General features: G+C 40.6%; 1 long non-coding RNA gene and 1 other non-coding gene across 2 annotated transcripts; both read right to left on the reverse strand.

The window, feature by feature from the left end:
• Positions 1-1,666: 1,666 nt before the first annotated feature.
• Positions 1,667-15,929, reverse strand: Gm14144 (predicted gene 14144). Its single transcript, NR_166458.1, has 6 exons — positions 15,835-15,929; positions 9,285-9,438; positions 3,643-3,820; positions 3,308-3,566; positions 3,144-3,214; positions 1,667-2,659 (listed from the first exon to the last, which is right to left on the reverse strand). It is a non-coding gene; the product is annotated as a predicted gene 14144 (long non-coding RNA).
• Positions 15,930-20,039: 4,110 nt separating this feature from the next.
• Positions 20,040-20,175, reverse strand: Gm23005. The gene has a single exon (XR_003954236.1). It is a non-coding gene; the product is annotated as a small nucleolar RNA SNORA17 (small nucleolar RNA).
• Between the last annotated feature and the right edge of the window lie 269 nt (positions 20,176-20,444).

Below are 20,444 nucleotides of genomic sequence, written 5' to 3' on the forward strand. Positions count from 1 at the left end.
AAATTAGAGCAGAGAGTGAAAGAATGGTCACCCAGAGACAGCCCCACTTGGGGATCCATCCCATAAACAACCACCAAACCCAGAAACTATGGCAGATGCCAACAAGAGTCTATTGACAGGAGCCTGATATAGCTGTCTCCTGAGGGCCTATGCCAGTGCCTGGTATATACAGAAGTGGATGTTCATAGTCATCCATTGGACAGAGCACAAGGTCCCCAGTGAAGGAGCTAGAGAAAGTACCCAAGGAGCTGAAGGGGTCTGAAGCTCCATAGGAGGAAAAACAGTATGAACTAGCCAGTACCACAAGAGCTCCTTGGAACTAAACTATCAATGAAGAAAGCACATGACGGAACTTGTGGTTCTAGCAGTACATATAGCACAGGACGGCCTAGTCAGACATCAATAGGAGGAGAGGCCCTAGGTCCTGTGAAGGTTCTATGCCTAACTATAGGGGAATACCAGGACTGGGGATGGGAGTGGGTGAGTTGGGGAGCAGTAATAGAGGGGAGTGGATGGGGGATTTTTGGAGGCAAAACTTGGAAAGGGGATAACATTTGAAATGCAAATAAAGAAAATATCTAATTAAAAAAAATACAACACATCTCTTTCACAAACATCACCTCAGTAGGACCTCATGGGTCAACTCCACAATGTGACTACCACTGGTTCCAAGGACAACATGATGTCACAGGATAGATTTCCTCCATTTTCTAGCAGGAGGGCCAGTCCAAAGGTCCCACTATACAATGAATAGTGTCGAGCCTGTCTTTCCCAAATACATCCAAGGTACACCTTCCTGGCAGGTTTCAGACTGCACCCCAGGTCCCCTCTACAAGGCAGCTGTGGAAAACCCTGAAGAACTGGGTTATAAAATACCACTGATTTTATATTGCTGTTTGCCAATCCAAAAGAGCATGTGTAGCTAAAAACAATATTCTGGTTATGAGTTAAAAAGGCAGTGGGGGCTTCCATGGTGAGAGGCATGAGCACAGGCCACAGTGCAATTTTCCATCTAGGATCTTTGAGAAAGAGATATCCCTCATTTAAAGGAAAAATGGTTACCAATGGTATGTATGAGGAGGTTAACTTGCAGAAGTCAGTTCTTTCTTTACACCATGTCTGTCCTGGGGAATGGATTAGGGTCCCCAGCTTAGCAGCCAATACTTTAGCACATTGAACCGTTTCCTGGATTAAATGACATGCTTTGAAATAAAGATATTATGAAAATATACATTTTAGGGCATGGTGATAATATATTATTTCACCAGAAGTCCAATCCCACAGTATCCTTCCTGTGTTAGTTGACTATGTGTAGAGAGAAGAGGAATGCGTCTGGAGGCTGTGCCAGGATGCTGAGGGAGGGTGGGTGAAGGGATCAGTGGAGCACTCAGGAGGAATCAGCCTTAGAGCTCATGCCATCACAGGGCCAGCAGAGCCAGCCATAAGTCCTGCAAGTTTGTACTGAAAACCCCTTTCTTGTATCTGTTTTAAGTGTACTTGGAGGCACTGTACTTCCTGGATGATGGAATCAGAGAGTAGATAGCAGCTTGTTGAGGATGAAGACAGGCTCAGGCGAGAATCAGGTAGGGTTCTCACAGGGCTTGGCCCCTGTGGGAAGCCATATCTACATCACAGGTTGTAAGTAAAGGCAAACTATTCCCCTATCTGCACAGGAGCAGTGTGTTTATTGGGGTGTAATAGCCTTGTTGGGTCCTCTGGGGCATGAGGACCCAGCAAGGAGTCTAGGAGACAGGTCTGATCTCATGACTCCCTTCTTTGTGCTCTAGGTTGTTTCATGATGGTTGGTAGTGTCACAAATGTTCCAGCCAAGTGAGGAGCTCCATGTAACTCAGAAATCCTGGAATGAAGGTACCACTGCATGCAGGTCACCATCAGGAAGACGGGCCTTAGAGGAACTTCCAGGCATGGTAAGATGGCCAGCTGTCTGTCTCCAAATGTACCCATGAGCCATTAGAAGAGACAGTAGATACTGGAAGCAGATTAAGACCCCAGAGTTCCTGAACTCCTTGTGATTGTGTCCAAGATGACGACAGCTGACCAGCGAGAGTCAGAAACAGAGCAAAGAGAGTGCTCATAAGGGAAGAGAGTGGACAGGAACAGGTGAGTCCATTGCTTTTGGTGCAGCTCTCAAAACCATCCTGACTTGCTGGACAGCTTGCTCCTAACCCACCAAGATTCAGACACCTTCACAACTCACCCCAGCACTGTAACTATTATTGAGTTTGCTTGTTGCTTTGCAACCTCATATGGATGCACACTTCTCAATATCAAAACTATTTTGGAGGGACACACAGGTACACACACACTTTGAGATGTACTTATGTACAGTTCATGCTAGTGAATTTTCCAGAGAACCTCCATGCTAAACAAAGTACTTGCATATTTCATGTGACTTTAGGTGTCCTTCAAATTAGTTTTCTCTTGTATCCACGCTCATTTGAAAACACTAACCACCTCTTCTACTGCTTCATCGGAGCCATTTGCCATGCCATGGTGAACATTTTGTCATAGGACATCTGACCACATGAAAGGTGAGGTGCACCACCTGTCCTCTGAGTGGAGTCAAGGAGAAGTCTGGAGTGTTTGACAGTTGAATTCATATCTGGATCTGGTTCCAAACATGATCATGAATAAGAACCTGTGGATGGAAAAACAACAGAGATCCTCTGGTTTGACAGTGAGGGCTTTCCATTGGGTGGTTAATGGTCACCTGCCACTTTCCACCACCTACAAAAACTCAGGGATTTAAGGACCAGCATCATACCCCTCTTTAGCGCCACTCTCTTGTATACCCTGCCTTTCTCATGTATCTCACACAAAGACCCATGCTGTTTTCTTTCTGATATCCTGCAAGTATGTTGTTGTTACTATGGTTTTGTGTCCCCATGCAGCAGGCTTAAGAAGTCTGGTGCCTTTGCTGCCTATAAGATCCTGTGTTGAAGTTACCAAAGAACTCCTGGGACCACACTCAACAAGGCACAAAGCCTGAGGCCAGCTTCATCTGCTTGGTGCAGGAGATATCCCTCAAGCCTTAACACACTGGATGCCATAGGGACACACAGAAGATGCTCCCGTGCTTAAGCCATGGGGAAGGCATGATTGAATACACGTGTTAGTCTTACCAAAACCTCTTGTTTTCAGATCTCCTTGGTGGAAGAGGCTCCTGCTGATTGGCAGAGAAGTAGGGCCAGAGCTAGAAGAGCACAGAAAATTCCATCAGCCAGACGGACTGGGATCAACAAGAGAAGAAAACCATGTTCTGATCCCAGGTCACCCATCACCTTACCCTGACCCTTTGTTGTTGGAGAAGACTATATGTGGAATTTAGAGAACTTCCTCACTCTGGACAGTTCTCCTGGTAGGCGTCTAGTGACCATGGCAAGGTGCTTCTCAAGCCCCTACCTCCACTGCTGAGTATATGGTGCAAGGAGAGTCAATTGGTGTTACTGCCCCCTCAGTCTCTTAGGCATGGGCACCACTTCTCCAGTAAGATGTCTCAAGAAATACTGTCATCTGAAAGAGCCAGACATACAAGACATAGATAGCTGAGAGACATTGTGTGTGAGGTGAGGGGTACTCTTTATACTGGGTCCCCTCTAAAGCAGTGACAACAGCCATTACCTACAGAAATGAAATATGGAGACTATCTGTCAACAAGTCCGAGATATTCAAAGCTGACCGATTTCTTATTTTAGGTATTGTATGTTCAAGTGAAGATTAGCCAATGGGAATGTCCACAGAGAGCTGAGAGTTTAATTTCTTAGGCAGAAGTGTTACCAAGTGTGTGATACCCAGGAACCTGGAAAAAAATATAGGACATAAATAACTCTGAATACATAGAGTATTGACTTATTACAATAAACTTATAGTGTGTTTAAAAAAAACCTGCTGAGTTATACTAAATTATACCTATGTAAATCTACAGACACTGGACTTATTCAGCATGTCTACCTTGCAAATGAAAAGCTCTTTCCATTGTGAGAGCATCAGTAATTCTCCAGGACACATTCTTGTCTTCATTCTGTGTATTAGATCTCTGCCCTCTTCCTCTTCCATACTGCCTAGTCTCCATCCTAGAGACATCTCTATATTCTACTATTGTTTATCATTAGTGGACACTTTTGTTTCAGACTTCATTTGGGCAGTATTTCCCTCTGTTTTGAAGATTAATTTTCTTAGTATAATGTCCTTCAAGTCTACAGAAGATGACCACAAAGCTCAGTATCCTTCTCCCCTTTATATTTCTGAGAAAAGGTCTTGTTGTATTGCCTAGGCTGGCTTACAACTCCTGACCCTCCTGTTCAGAATCCTGGTTATTGTGGTGGCAGGTTTGGACCTCTTTAATTAGAAGGCCTAATTACATTCTTCCTCAATAAACATGTGGAAATAGGCTAGCCACATTGTTAAAGGATAAGGGGTGGGGTTTTTTTTAAACTCATTTTGAAATATTCTCAATTCTCTTTGCAGTTGTCCTATCTCAGTATCTTATAAAAGCCTTATGATTGGGATTGGAGATTCTCACCAGGGCCCTGACTTTATTCAAAAAGCACTCACTTATGTAGCAGTAATCTGGTTCACCCTCAACTTGTATTTCTGCCCTTCCATTCCTATCCTGTTGAGGGAGCAGAACTTTCTTCAGGGCACAAAGAATGTTCTTTGCTGTCATGTGAACTAGAATTAGAGAGGCTTTCAAGATTAAAGAAATTCCTAAACTAGTTCACATGTTGATATTTATTACTCATTTATCAATGGTTGGCCATATTTCCTGGACAAATGCAGTTCAACTCACAAAGTTCTAAACTATGTCCACACTTTGGTTAATTTTTCCTACTATTCCATTTGCAATTTCAGAGTGTCAGGTCTTACTTGAAGGTCTTCTATCCATTTGGAGTTGATTTTTATGCAGGCAGAGATAGACATCTAATTTCATTCTTCTACATTAAATGCCATGGTTTTTTTCTCTCACCATTTGAAGTCTATATAGGAAATTCCATACTAGTCTGGGCTAAGTAGTGAGACTATAACTATATATAAATACATATATAGAAAATGTAAAACATGGATGACTAGATTCACTTAAAACTAGTTTATCCTTTCCCAAACAACTTTTAACCCATTTGTCAAAAATAGTCATGAAGATGTTGAAACAAGAGACTGGTGAGCTTCTTGGTTTCTAAACTGTACTATGGGTAGATGTGATCTCCGTTTAAGGAATCATTTGAATGCCTCATACAGCATTAATCTATTAGTGACCTGGGCAAAGTGGAAATCAGTCATTACCCAAAAATAGCTGTCTATCATCTTCCGACGTTAAAAAAATTTAAGATTTCAATTTAATTGATACAGTTGGATCTTTCCGTAATTGTGAGAATTTGGTCTAACCTCACCACAGATTTAGGTTAAGATTGCGAAGACTATAAGACATAAATTAGCACACGGTTACAAAAATCTGGAGTGTGTGGAGTTAGAAATTTGGCTAAGAGCCTTTTCTGCTGTTAGAGGATGGAAGTTCAATTCCTAGCACACACATAGGGTTGCTCACAACTGTTATAATTTCAGCTCCATGTATCCAGTACCTCTGGCCTCTATGGGAATCTTCATTCACATGCACTTCTGGTAAGAACACTTATGGCTGTCTATAGGATTCCACTAAGGAAGTTCGGGGTGAGAGCACAAGCCATGAGGCTCAGAAGAGAAAATGCTATATTCCAGAGCAATTCCGAGGGTACTGCCAGAGTTTACTCAAAGTCTCACAAAGACAATGGTGCCAGAAGGGCCTGAACAGAAATGCCAAAGGTTTACCCAGCTTGTGTTCCCGCCTTCCCAATGCAAAGAGACCATCATAATTTGGAAAGAGCAAAATCATGGCAACCAAGCAGATTTCATTACTGTGTGCCCGAGAAGTAATCTCTTTTGTACAGTGTGGAGGAATAATCTCCCAATAAAAAATGATGGCTCATTCCAAAGGACAGGAAGTAGAAGGTGGGAGTTTCAGTAGAGAGATTGGAACTCCAGGAAGTATTCATTGCTGGGAGATATTCCCTGGATGAACTCCTAGGAAGTTGGACATATGAGGTTACTAGCCACATGGCAGACATAGTGTTATTTAAATGGGCTAAATATACAAAGACAACAAATGAGCTCTTCTTGCTGCTGAGAATTAAAAAAAAAAAAATCACGCCTAAAACCCTTAACCCCCAAATTTTTAAGACTTCTTTATTTAAATGCTTGTTCTTCTCCCTAAGAGAAACACCAGAAACAATGTTTGTCTTTTATCTCAAAATTTTTATACTTCTTTATTTTAATGCTTATTTTCCCCCCTAACAGGAATACCTGAAACTATGTTCTTGCCTTCTAACCTAAAATTCCCCTGAAAACTTACAATTTGTTTAAAATTCCTTTTAAGCCTCAAAAATCATATTTAATCCACTCTAACAGGACAAACCATCAATGTTAAGAATCAATATTAAATTGCTAATTAACAACCAATTTCCTTTTACAGACAAATTATTACTACTGCATATCCCAGATACATAATTACCGTGATATATTCTTCCTCGTCCATCTACAGCACATAAATTCTCAACCTTTCCCTCTGGTTTTCTTAATAAAACACATGTAATTCCCCCTTAAAGGATTCCTTCCAGGACTACGTTCCTTAAACACTCTGGCCTTTTTTCTAAGACCATAACAACAGACCAGCAAAATGTTCACAATCAAGCTGTTTCAGGTTCCATATATACATTACCCACACTGTGCAGACATCCCCCTGCTGGAATTCTGCCCCCTGTTGTGATTATTCTACAGGTTTATCACTATAAAAGGAGGAAATAGAGTGCTGCTTCCACAAGCCAGAGAGAGAAGCACCCTCCATCTCCCTGGACCAGCCTAGGGCAGTAAAGCTTCCTTTGTCCAGACACATCTTCTGACTGAAGGCTTCTAGGACACCAAGCCCCACAGATGACGGCTGAGACCCACTGATGACAGACTTGAGACCTTCCAGAAAGTAATGAACTCTCTGCCAGAGACTAATGCATATTGGAAGTTAGGGACATGTATATGATAGTAAGGAAAATGTTATGTCTATATCAATAAATCAAATGTTGTTTAAAACTGATGTTAATACCCTCACAAACCCTATGCAAATCCACTCGGTGACCACCTGCTGAACAATTATTCGTTCAACAAACCCTTTTCATCTCAGCCTCACAACCATGGCCGCTGGACAGCTAATCATATTAAAGTCCATGGATGCCCCCCCCAACACACACACACACACACACAATTCCCTGGATACGTCAAGAGGGGATAACAGATTCCTCAATCTCTGAATCCCTGACAGGACTATAATTAACTATGGATACCATTTTTTTCCCTCATTACCTGACCACCTTTTCCAATCTGCTGACATTGTGCTGGGACATCACATCAACACTAACCGCTGCTGATACATCACTTCAAAACTAACTTCCATTAGTGCACGAAGGATGCCCAACACTATTGATATTGCTGGTATTCCTTCCTGGATTCATCACTCTCATCTCAAGAAAGCACCTGAGGATTTCATAGAAAGAAAAACTTGCCAACAGAGGTGAAATCTGACTTAATGGAGATCCTTCAAGATTAAAATTTTCAAGGTTTAATATTTTATCGCTAATCTTTTCTTACTCACATTTTATACTATGATAGTCATAATGTTAGCATATTAGATTATATTCACGCCCTTAAAGTTTAGCTGTTCTAGCCCACATAGAACATGCACTTGAAAACTGAAGCTTGTGCTCTCATGTATAAGACATTTTTACAACATGTAATTGATCTAAGTTGAAGCAGATTACTGTAAGCTCTTTCACTGCCATTCTGGGATGAAGTGTGGGCATTTACAATTTAAAAAGAACCTACAAGTCATCCTAATCTATGCATGTCCAGCACAACTAGGCAAACTTGCTAGGGTACTGGTGCATATCATTAGGCTTTTTGTAGATGTGGAACTATTGTCTTCCTGGGGAAAGACCAACAATGGTGTATTTATCCTTTGTCCCAAACCTAAAACCAACCCTGCCAATTAAAATAATTTAACATTGTAAATTCCTAACCTAAACTCTTGAGACATCTATAACTATTCTGGCAAATTGCTCTGGGATGCCAGAATACCTTGAGCAATTCAGTTGTGTTGGACCTGGGTTCCTCAATCACAATTCAAAGATATTAGGTAAAACAAGAAGTGTCTAAGCCCACAGTCTTCAATAGAGAATTCTTTCTGGTGCCTTAGATTCCCCTGGTACACAAGTCTATAGGGTCTGGTAACTACCTTCTCACCTATTCTATTCTCCCCAAGACACCTTCACCTATCTCTTTAAATGGAATTCCTCCGGACTATGTTAGCAGCAACCATTTCTTCCTCAATCAATCTTCATCTAACCTGACACAGTTTTATTGGTTCTACCTTGATCCAAAATGCTCTTATTAGGTAGGAATGTCCTACAACCTTTCAACTGTAGAACTGTCACAAACCACTGCTGATGCCTGTTCATGGACCCAGGCCATATCAATCATAGGTGACATATAAGGATAAGAACTATGCATCCTGTCAAAGGTATCAGGTTACCTGGCTTCTCTCTCAGTGCATAATTGTGAAGATAGTATCCAGAACCTCACTATGAGAGTTACCAACTGTCAACAACTGTTCCTTCCTGTCCCTTCTGATACTTGGTGAACATGTATCAAAGGTATCAGGTTATCTACATTTTCCAATGTCTATTGGTCTCCCACTTTGTCCAATGTCCATTGGTCTTCCACATTGTGCATGGGATACATCCACTCATTTGTGGCATTACTCACATCTGTCCCCAAGTTTATATCTACAATGGGGATGCAAGCCACCTACCTTTAGCCATGACACCAGGCCACACTTGATCAAAACATGTAGTAGCCATACTATTCCACTCTTAATGAGTGCAGGAATGCAGGGTCTACTGTACTAGGAACATCAGTTTTCCTCAAAGATCAAGTGTTTAGAACCTTGAATATCTACTCAAGTTTAACAAGATTTAGGGTTCTTAGATGACTCGATATCCAGGGTGGATACCAAGTAGACATATTGGCAGAAGTAGTATCGAGGAATCAGTGAGGTCTCAGTTTGCATTCAAAGAAACAAATAGCATTGTGTAGTCTTTGGAGAACTTTTTTATGCCAACAATTCAAGAACAATCAGGGACACTTTCATCATTGTGAAAAAACGATCTTAAAACTTAAATACCTACCTAAAAGGCAGGAAACAATCGGAACTAATCACTGGTCAACTGGTCCCCCATAGTTAACACCTGCTTTAACTGTAGCATGACCCTATCCAGGAGTATTTAAAGAACAGGGCACATCTCTGATTCATCTCTCATATACGATCACATTCTATATTGCCTACAAATTAACAAAAGGAAATGAGAGACCTGATGCCATGATTACGGCTGTGGATGGAATTGTTAAAACAAGCTAGAATGTTACACCAACAATTTCACCTTTCCCCTCAGAATTTTCATAATCTCTTGCCCAAATTGCCCATGTCACAATATACACATTTTACAAGATACAGTGCAATGTTCACACCCCTTGAACCATTGGGGCCTCTTGGCTTATAAGAAGTTAACCCTAGAGGTCTACTCCCCAATGCAATCTGACAATGATATCATCCATTACCCAGCCTTTGGTAATCTTAGATATGTACGTGTTGTGGTAAATATTTACTCTGCCTTCTATACGAGGTGGCCATGACAGGAGAAAAGGCCTATCATTCTATTAAGGCCATGAAATCAACAATATTAATAAGGGGAGTGCTGTGGACACTCTTGTCTGGCAATAGACATTCTTACTCATTTGAATAGTTCAGCAGTTGTTATCCTCGTGGAGGATCAGTCACTCCTTTGGGATACCCTATCATCTTCAAGGACAAACAATCATAAAGAGAACAAATCACTCCTTAAAGGAGCACTTGCTTGGCTCCTGTCCCAAGAATCCAAAAGAGATCCACACCTAGCATTGATGCCAATCCTATTTCATTAGATCTTTCTCTCCTTCAGTGAGCAAAGGCTGAGCTCTGCTACCAAACATTGGAAACTTTTGCCGAGGAACACTTCCCTCCCATTGGTTACATGGAGGGACCCAATAACCTCTCAATGACAGTTTCCCACTCCTCTTCTTACAAGAAGTGAAACTATGCTTGTGTTTTCTCCCTGGACACAACCACACCAATATCCATGCCCTCAAGAGACATTTGCCTTGCCATGGACCAAAGGCCAATGAAGGAGCCAGAAGAGAACCAGAATCCAGAGATGTAATTCACATACTGTGAAGAGAGAATCTCGGGGGCAGAAGATACCATAGAAAACATTGACACAACTGTCAGAGAAAATGCAAAATGCAAAAAGCTCCTACCCCAAACCATCCAGGAAATCCAGGACACAATGAGAAGACCAAACCAAAGGATAATAGGTATAGAAAAGAGTGAAGATCCCCAACTTAAAGGGCCAGTAAATATCTTCAATAAAATTATAGAAGAAAACTTCCCTAACCTAAAGAAAGAGATGCCCATGAACATACAAGGAGCCCACAGAATTCCAAATAGTTTGGACCAGAAAAGAAATTCCTCCCATCACATAATAACCAAAACACCAAATGCACAAAACAAAGAAAGAATATTAAAAGCAGTAAGGGAAAAAGGTCAACTAATATATAAATGCAGACCTATCAGAATTGCACCAGACTTCTCACCAGAGACTATGATAGGTCAAAGATCCTGGGCAGATGTCATACAGAAATTAAGAGCACATAAATGCCAGATGCCTACTATGCCCAGAAAAACTCTCAATTACCATACATGGAGAAACCAAGATATTCCATTACAAAACCAAATTTACACAATATCTTACCAGAAATCCAACCCTACAAAGGATAATAGATGGAAAATGCCACCTCAAGGAAGGAACTAGACAAAGCAAGTAAGTAATCTTCTTTCAATAAACCCAGAAGAAGGTAGACACACAAACATAAAAAGAACATCAAAAATAACAGGAAGCAACAATCACTTTTGCTTTATATCTCTTAACATCAATGGACTCAATTCCCCAATAAAAAGCCATAGACTAAAGACTAGATAAGTCTGTGGCTCCAGGAAGAGAGCACAGCTGTTAGAGAGTATAACAGGATGGCTGCTCTAGGCAGAGAGCTTAACCAGTAAATCTACTTTACTTGCTTCTTATAGGCAGATACTAGTGAAAATTGAATTAATTGCCTTAAAGATGGTATAATGTTCTAATAAATCTTACACGATACTCATATTCTTTCTAATGTGGGATCCATGGGAACTTTGGTTAAAATCCTGGTTTGACAAGCTCCCTGCTTATAAACACGGCCAGATGGAAGTGTGAATTAATTGTTTTAAAGATGGTAAAATAAGGTCTGCAGGATAATTAACTCATATTCTTTGAACGTGGGCTCTACTGGAATTTTGGGTTGATTATCCTGACATGAAAGATTAGGAAAAAGGCCTGAAATAGGTTTTTACACTAAGCAAAATGTTTTTAGGATAGCAGGGAAATTGTATGAAAACAATTGTTTAGGGAAGATTTGAAGTCCTGCAGGATAACTCATTCTTTGAACATGGACTCCATGGGAATTTTAGGTTAATTTCCTAGCATGGCAAAATAGAAAAAGGCTAAGAATAGGCACATACAGTATTTTAGTTTACTTCATTTGTTTTAGACTGTGTTAATTTCCACTGGATGTGATTTTGAATATTGTGGTATATTAGTCTTTTGGGAGAGAGGTCAAAATTAAGATTTTTCTGGTTACTGGCCCAAGGATATGCTGATTGGGGAGAAAGGTTTTGTCTTTGTGTTTTTAGATAAGGCGATTAGTGTGTATACACCTTCCAGAACCATATGGATCAGATATGATGAAGGGAGACCCCTAAAGGTCTAGATTCAAGAGAGTCAAACAAAAAGATATCTTGATAATATTAAAACTTTGTTTTGAGATTTGTATATTACAGAATATACAGCCTTAGTGACTATCATCGGCAGGGATGTTGAACTGACCTGCTTTCAACTTCTGATCTCTTGAACTTTTAGCCAGATCCAGTCAAGATACAGACACCAGACACTAAAACAATCATTGGTGTGGTCCTTTTAAGGCCAACCAGCTCCCCCAATTTCCCTACACTTCCCCACTTCAAATATATCCCATCACCCATATTCAGCTTGGAGAAGTTATGAAGAGTCTTTGCCCCAGTTTTCTGGACTTTGGGGTCTAGATGTGGTTATTCTAGTTGTCTTCCTGGGGAATGTTGAAATGGTCATAATTAAAACAGTGAAGAAATAGCTACAATTGATTGTGTAATAATAATTGCATTTGCTAGAAATCTTTACAATACTTACTAAATTGAAGTCATAATTTCTTATTTTGGTATAGAATTTATGTCGATACAGAATCAAGGTTAGCATTGGTATAAATTTCTTCTATTGATACAAAAACTTTAAAAGTACAAGGTTTCCACCCAGTCCTGTCATTACAAACTGATCTGAGATGTTTAAGCCGGCGAGTTAAGGGCAAAATAGCAAATTCAGGATTCTAAGTTTATTGTTAGGGTGTTTTCAGACAACTTAATTAGAACTAGCTGAGAGTAGTTAACAGACAACAGTCCAGATTAATTGACATAGATAGTTGGTTTTCAAAAACATCAAAAATCCACAGAATATGACATATAATGTTATTTATTATTTTGTTGATGAGACCTATCTGCTCCTAGAAGTCCCACTTTGGGGATTCAAAGAAGAAATTGAGCATCTCTACCTCCAGGTAAGATAGTACATTGCAGCTAGGAGGCCACTGGGCAGAAATTGCCTATCATTCCTGCAGATCTATACCATTCTTGAGAGGACACAATTTACAGGTTAGGACAGCTTAGTTCTGCTGAGACAGAATGAGGTAGTCCTTAACAATTCCTGTTTTTCAAAGGACTGTCAGATGACCCTGGGCAAGAAGGCTGAAAACTGATGCTCCAACTTCCTCACTGACTGGAGCTGTATAGGTAGGCAGCTCTCTCTACAACTTGTCTTAGTTCTGGAAGCTGTGTTAGGCTTTGTATATTTTCAGATAATGTTGCTCAATTTTCTGATGGTGTTGAAAGACTACATATTGCCGGGCGTGGTGGCATACACCTTTAATCCCAGCACTAGGGAGGAAGAGGCAGGCAGATTTCTGAGTTGGAGGCCAGCCTGGTCTACAAAGTGAGTTCCAGGACAGCCAGGCCTAAACAGAGAAACCCTGTCTCGAAAAACAAAACAAAACAAAACAAAACAAACAAACAAATAAGAAAGACTACTTATAGTCTCATAGCCAACCCAGGCTATTTAACACTGAGAAAATGTATTTGAGAATATAGTTCTCAGATAGTATACAAGCAAAATAAGGACATAAAATATGGAGTTATAAGTCTTTTATGTTAGGATAAATGACAGAGTGTTCTATTTAATTGTCCAAGATGATGGACTGGATGTTAGGTGTATCTTATACTTTAAAAAATGGTCAACCCTATAGGAGGAACAACAATATGAACTAACCAGGACCCACAGAGCTGTGTCTCTAGCTGCATATGTAGCAGAGGATGGCCTAGTTGGCCATCAGTGAGAGGAGAGGCCCTTGGTACTGCAAAGATCATTATGCCCCAATACAGAGGATTGCCAGGGCCAGAAAGTGGGAGTGGGTGGGTTGGGGAGCAGGAGGAGAGGGGAAGGGAGGGGGGCTTCAGGGATAGCATTTAAACTATAAATGAAGAAAATATCTAACAAAAAAGACAAATGGTAAAAAAAAAAAGTCTACACAAGATAGTTAAAAAAATAAATTGTATTTGAAGTAAAAACACCATAGATTTGAGACTGAAGGAAAAAAAAAGGCAAGCAAAGCAGTGTTAAGCAAGCCAGTAAGCAACATTCCTCCATGGCTATGCATCCACTCCTGCCTCCAAATTCCCACTCTGTGTGAGTTCCTATCCTGACTTCCTTCTGTAATGAACAGTAATGTGGAAGTGTAAGCTGAATAAACCCTTTCCTCCTCCCACCAACCCCCCCCCAAAAAAGACCAAGAGAAGTGAACAGGATAGCAAGACAGTTAAAATGAAGATATTGGAAGCAGGAGGGGCAGGCCTGTGCATGCACAGAAACCAAATATCAAACGCTTCAGGAGCCACTCACCCGATGGTTTTCTACCCTTTCCTTCGTGGCAGACTCTCTCACTGCCACTTGGGAATCAGCAACTTAGCTAGACTGGCAAGCCAGTGAGCTCTAGGGAAGATGGTCTTCCTCTCCCCAGGGCCAGGATAATCAGAAAAACTACTTACCTAGTCTACATAGGTGCAGGGTATCAAGAATAAGGTCTTCATTCTCACAACCAAGAGCACTTTACCAATTGACATTCTCCTTGGTCAAAGGTAATTTTTATGGCAACTGCTATTATGATTGTATGTTTCAGTAGATTGAATTCCTTGCTCCTAAAATTATGTGTTAAGTTCTAACTACAGAACCTGTTAAGGCAACAATGTTAGAACTAAGGGTGTATTAGTTATTTTGCATAGTTCTGACAAATTTCTGATAAAAGTAATGGAAGAGATGACTTAATCATTTTGACAAACTGTACCAGTGTTTATATTTGCTTGACCCTGTGAGCTTGAGCACAAGGACATAGTGGCAGCAGAGTGGAGGACACAGCACTATTCACACACACTGCAGGGGTCAAAGAAGCAGAGGGAATCTAAGATATTTTCATGGGTCAAAACCAGTAAGACCCACCTTCCATTGTCCAGAAACTTCCAAATTCTCCCCAAATAGCAAAGCTTGAGAGAAGACCAAACAAGAATTCAAAACACAAGTCTATGGGGCACAGTTTAGATTCAACCATGCTAAGAATCTTTCAAGATGTAACCAAGTTGAATTCATGAGATTAGAGTGGGCTCTAATCCCGTGGACTTCATTTACAAAGTAAAGCACATAGTTTAATGGAAAAACAGGCAGACAGTGTATTTATGGTGAGCCAAAAGCCAAAAGACACCTAGTATTGCAAAACAATATCTGAAGCTAACATAAGCTAAGACCTTCCAGAGCACCCAGCCCAGAAAAAAACCTTGCTTTTACACTCCTAGACACCAGTGTGTGAGGCAATTTATTTACCTTAGCCGGGCAGTGGTGGTGCATGCCTTTAATCCTAGCACTTAGGAGGCAGAGGCAGGCGGATTTCAGAGTTCGAGGCCAGCCTGGTCTACAAAGTGAGTTCCAGGACAGCTGGGGCTACACAGAGAAACCCTGTCTCGAAAATAAATGAATGAATGAATAAATAAATAAATAAATAAATAAATAAATAAAATTTACCTTAACTCAAGTTTGTTACAGCAGTCCTAGAAATCTTACTTCCCCTCCCTCCTCTGAAACCATCCCACCATTAATTGCTGGCATATCCTTCCATCATAAAGAAGGTGCCTTTAAAATCATGGAGTAACCTGCTTCAGATATGTACAAAAATGTAATGGGCAGGCTATGCTCTTAACTACTTTACAAGTCAAGTAAGGAAATTAAATGGTGCTGCACTGTGTACTACACCTGGTTTAAGAAACCAACGCTTGTCGCCAAGAAGCTCATATAAAGGTGAAAAAAAAAAAACAGTAACGTTCTCCTGCAGTAAATATTTCTATTAGGTAGATATCAGATACTTTAGTTAAATGTCTAAACTTTTAGACGGCTAAAATTTTAGACATTTACTACATTTACCTACTTTTCATTTGAAACAACAACCCGCTTGAGCTTACAACCTCGGGGTCCAAAGGAGTCCTCCAAGAACAGGCAGCAGCACTGCCCACCAACGGCTTCAACCAGAGGCCTTTGCGCAGGAGCAACGGCAAAGTTTGTTAACTGCCTTACCCAGAAGCCTTTGCGCTCGAATATAATGCACACCAACTGCCTCACCCAGAAGCCTTTGCTGTTCAAATATAATGCACCACAGCTGCCTCACCCAGAGTCCTTTGTGCCCCCGACATCAACGGGGATTAAAAACATGGAAGGCCCCTTTCTCCTACCTACATGCAATACAGGAAAGAATAAAGTCATCATTTCGGGTAGAAAGACAGTCCAACTTGAGTTTGCAGTGAGCACACAGCACAGTGAGCTTCAGTTTTCCCAGTGGAGGAGGTTCGTGTCCCCATCAGGATGACCTTTGTATTCCAAGGTTATCCAGAATTCCAGATGTGTCAATTGCACAGTTGTTTAGGTTCTAGGAAGAAGGGAATGTGTTTATACATGAGAGAAAATTGAATATTGGCAATATAGTAGAGAAAACGAGGTTTAAAGATCCTACAGTATGGCCGAGTAAGTTCTGAAGTACAGATAAATAGCTAAAAACATAAAAGATTGCCCAGTCAGCCCTTTTTCGGGGGAGGGAGGGAGGGATGGAGGGAAGGAGGGAAGGAGGGAAGGAGGGAAAGAGGGAGGGAGGGAGGGTACCTAGTTCATGGAAAGCAGATTTCCCAAATTGCCCAGATAATGTCTTTATTCTCAGAATGTGTTGGACCATCAAAAACGAATTTTATCTATTATCACCATAAACTGACTGATTTGGAATCCTCTGCTATTGTTGGCATACAAACCCTTGGAGATAAAGACTGCTATCACAGCATATTTCCAAGAGCTGTGGAGCCAGAATTCTGGGCTGACATTCAGGGCTGTCAAGAGAGCAATATGGGCATGAACAAGGGACTTGTCTTGTCCTCTCTTATTCTTCTTTGTAACACTTAAATGTAACCCACCTCCAGTGAGGTTTCCACATGTACAGTTCTCACACCTGCGTGGTAGGCCCTGGGAAAGCTTATTTCTTTTCAAAAAGGAATTTCCTTTTTTAGTTAACATTTTATATATATATATAAAAAAAACAAATAGATGTATACATACAAATGGGTGAGTCCATTTAGTGTTTCCATATGAAAATATTTTATGGGCTGGCTGACCACCTGGTATTAGATATCCCATTACAGGGTTCATCCATAGAGAACACTCAATTTTCCTCTTTAATGGTCATTAATTGCCTCTAACATTTCTTGTACTGCTCTTGTGAGAGTTCTCCTGACCATGCTGCCACAGCAACCTGGGTTGTCATCATTCAGATCTTGTCTAGAAAACCATATGGTCAAGAGTTATGATTAGAATTTCCTAGAATATACAATCTTGTACCATGTAGCAAAAACAGTTAAAGAAAAAGAGGTCATGGATTTGAGTTGAGAGACACAAAAATAGAAAGTATGTAAATATGGAACACATGCATCAATTTTTAAAAAATTGATAAAAGTGAAAGAGTTTCCCTAATATGAGGAGGATTTGTTGGAATATTTTCCAAATGGATTTTTAGATTTCCAATAAAAATACTTTTATGGAAATGGCAACAAAAGATCTGCTATTTTCTATTTTATCAAATAATGCACACAATGTTATTTTTCTCTTTACTTTTGCCCTCAACAGATGTTATGATATTATTAGTTGTTCCTGTGTCTGTCCCTTCACAATATCCCTTGTATTCAAAGTTGAATATCCTTGTCGTGAAAACACTGTTTTAAAATAGGCTATAAATTTTATGCATGGTAGAAACAATGATGAATCCAGAAATTTAATAATATAAAGCCAGTACCTTAGATATTCTTAATATTTTGCCTACTTAATGCTTGCCTGAAAAGATTTTATAGATGTGTGGTCCCACAAAGAAAATATCTAATAATTTTATTAAAATAGTACTAAATTAAAAAATATATAATAGACTAGTGAGATGCCACTGACTGTTCTTCCAGAGGTCCTGAGTTCAATTCTCAGCAAACACATGGTGGTTCATCACCACCGATGTAAGGGTTCTGATGCCCTCTTCTGGCAGCAGGTATACATGCAGACAGAGCACACATGTAAATGAATAAATATTTTTTCAAGTTTAAAAAATATATTATAAAGTTAATGGTGATGATTTTAAGTAAACAGGGCTCTCCTAAGATATGAAAAGATAAATAAGAAAGAAGTAGAGTGAATGAATATGGTCAAAGTCCACATTCATACACTGAAATATAGTGAATTCCTTTAAATACATAAATAAAATATTCACTAGTAAAAATGTAAATTGAATATGCACTGTAAAAAAAACTAGAGTGAAAACAGGGAATGTATTGTCATGTAAGCCAATTACTTTATAAATGTAATTAAGAAATGGCAGCCATGGGGAAAGGTAGCCTTTTAAAATCAATGAGTTGTTTTTTTTTTTTTCAAAAGTAACTACCTATGCTTACTGGTTAAGCAAGAAAAGATGGATAACCATTGTCTCTGTACAGTAGGCTTAGATTTTTCAAAGCCTACTTTATATGGGTTCTGAAACACTTTGACCTCCCTTCTAGTCCACTATCCATCAGAGCTAGTGGAAAGGAATGGTTAATAGGGAAAAGTACTCACTGATAAGTGGATATTAGCCCAAAACCTAGGATACCCAAGATATAAGATACAATTTCCTAAACACATGAAACTCAAGAAAAATGAAGACTGAAGTGTGGACACTATGCCCCTCCTTAGAAGTGGGAACAAAACACCCTTGGAAGGAGTTACAGAGACAAAGTTTGGACCTGAGATGAAAGGATGGACCATGTAGAGACTGCCTTATCCAGGGATCCACCACATAATCAGCTTCCAAACGCTGACACCATTGCACACACTAGTAAGATTTTGCTGAAAGGACCCAGATATAGCTGTCTTTTGTGAGACAATGCCAGGGCCTAGCAAACACATAAGTGGATGCTCACAGTCAGCTATTGGATGGATCACAGGGACCCCAATGGAGGAGCTAGAGAAAGTACCCAAGGAGCTAAAGGGATCTGCAACCCTATAGGTGGATCAACATTATGAACTAACCAGTACCCCGGAGCTCTTGACTCTAGCTGCATATGTATCAAAAGATGGCCTAGTCGGCCATCACTGGAAAGAGAGGCCCATTGGACACACAAACTTTATATGCCCCAGAACAGGGGAACGCCAGGGCCAAAAAGGGGGAGTCTGCGGGTAGGGGAGTGGGGGTGGGTGGGTATGGGGGACTTTTGGTATAGCATTGGAAATGTAAATGAGCTAAATACCTAATAAAAAATGGAAAGAAAAAAAAAAAAAGAAAAGTATGGTGTAGACCTCTTTAGAAATAGTTCTTTGATGGGATTCCAGTTGTTGTTGTCAGGATATCAACAGTTCAGTTTACACAAATCATAGTGGCAGCTGGATGTACTGCCAAGCACCATTCGTGAATCAGCAATGGCAGTTTGATTCAGAAGAAACCTTGAGGCTCTGCAAATCTGCCCAAGTCCAAGGAAGTGGCAAGGAGCCACCAAAATATCACAATAAGTTCTTTGGTGCATTTCTCTCTACTAAGTCATGACACGTAATGATCAGTAAAGAAGGCAAAGCAAACCAGTGCCAGAGAGAGCATTGCCAGAGCAGACCAGGGTCAGCAAAACTCAACAAAGTCTAGCAAAGAAAGTGGCAAGGTGAACCAATGCCAGAGGGTCGTCCACTGCCTGTTGGTTATATTTATACAGTTTTTAAATACTGTGTGTGCCCTCAAGCTTCTGTCTTCTACCACAAAATTAACTTTATTCTCACTGGGACCTCCCGATGTCCTTCCCCACATAATTCTGTTACCTTGTGCCATGGAGACCCTGTAGTTTAGATCTGCAGGACCAGATCTACTCCTCTGACTTCACCTCTGGCATAGTCTGCTCCCCCAGGTCAGCACAGCACCAAACTGGTGGTCATTTCAGGTCAGCTCCCTGTCTGGGTTCCGTGGGGCTATACTGATAGTCATCTTGTACTCACTCCTGATTCCGGCAACTAAAGTGGGCCCACATGGGGGTTGTCTGTCTTGTGTTCACTCCCCACCCTGGAACCCAGTCTGGGTCAGAAGGACATTTTTTTTCAAGGAATGTCAGGGTACCAATAATTAGGTACAGAATGTTTACAAGTCAGAGTGCTGAGTACAGACTAGCCTCTCTCTTCTCTGCCTTCTACTGATACACATGGAACACAGAGCCAAAGCAACAATGCCTCTAGGTGTAGAGTGCTGAATATCTTTTTCTGTACTTATTTTTGACTTGTGTTCTTCAGTGAACTGCCCAGAGGATTGATCTATTGTGCCCTAGTGGATAAATGTGCCCTAGTGGCACATCTCTCCGTCGCCTGCTTGCAGTGTGGGACTGAACAACTGCTAGATTTTTTTACTTTATTCACAGCTGCTACTGACCATTGTTGGGAGTTGGACTGAAGACTAATCTGCCCTTCTGGTCCTCTCCAGCACCGGGGTGCCTTTCCCGCGGAGTCTCCTGACAA

The sequence above is a fragment of the Mus musculus genome, chromosome 2 (assembly GCF_000001635.26).
Source record: "Mus musculus strain C57BL/6J chromosome 2, GRCm38.p6 C57BL/6J".
Taxonomy (NCBI): Eukaryota; Metazoa; Chordata; class Mammalia; order Rodentia; family Muridae; genus Mus; species Mus musculus.